Consider the following 909-nt stretch of genomic DNA (forward strand, 5'->3'; position numbering starts at 1 on the left):
CTTTACATCCTGATCACGGCTTCTCCTTCCTCCTTTACCCTCAGTCTCTCCATTCCCCTCCTCTCCTTCCAGCATGAGAAGGACCTAGGGCCTCTACACATATATAACATGTACAGCTAAGTCTTCATGTGGGATCCCTAAGAACTAGAGCAGGGGCTGTCTCTGATGCTGTTGCCTACCTTTGAATCCCTTTTCCCTAACTGGGCTGCCTTGTCTAGCCTCAACAGGAAATATTCTTATTACTGCTCTTTTTAAAACATGACAGGATTGAGTTGACATTACCTCTCTTAACACCAAAAGAAAACTAGTTGTAGTGTAATTTCTATTACTTCATATTTTTTCCAACTAATACTCACAAACAGACATAACAAATTAAAGTTTTACTTTAAGCATTTAATGATCGGGCTAGAAAGATAACTTCTGCTCTTGAAAAAGACTTAAGTTTGGCTCCCAGTACTTGTCAGATGGCTCCCCACTACCTTCAGCCTCAGCTGCAAGGGAATCCAACATGCTCTTCTGGCCTCCATGGGTATCCACATGCATGTGTACATAAACACAGAAACACACAGAGATACAAATCAATAAAAAATAAAAAGTACTTAATGACATTAAATAAGAAATTTGTCTTGTGTTAAATCTGTTGGATTATAAAAAGTATTAAATTATTAAAAGATTATCAATTGATTGAAGTTTTGACTTGCCATCTTTTATTCCAAATATACTCATAAATTGGATATATTATTTATTAAGCTACTTGTCTTAGTTACTTTACTATTGCTGTGACAAAACACCATGACCAAGGCAACTTATAAAAGTATTTATCGGGCTCATGGTACCAGAGGCTCAGGGTCTATGATGGTGGAGCAAAGGCACAAAGGCATAGACAGCTGAGAGCTCACACCTTGAACT

Source organism: Grammomys surdaster, unplaced genomic scaffold (assembly GCF_004785775.1).
Source record: "Grammomys surdaster isolate TR1022 unplaced genomic scaffold, NIH_TR_1.0 126036, whole genome shotgun sequence".
NCBI lineage: Eukaryota > Metazoa > Chordata > Mammalia > Rodentia > Muridae > Grammomys > Grammomys surdaster.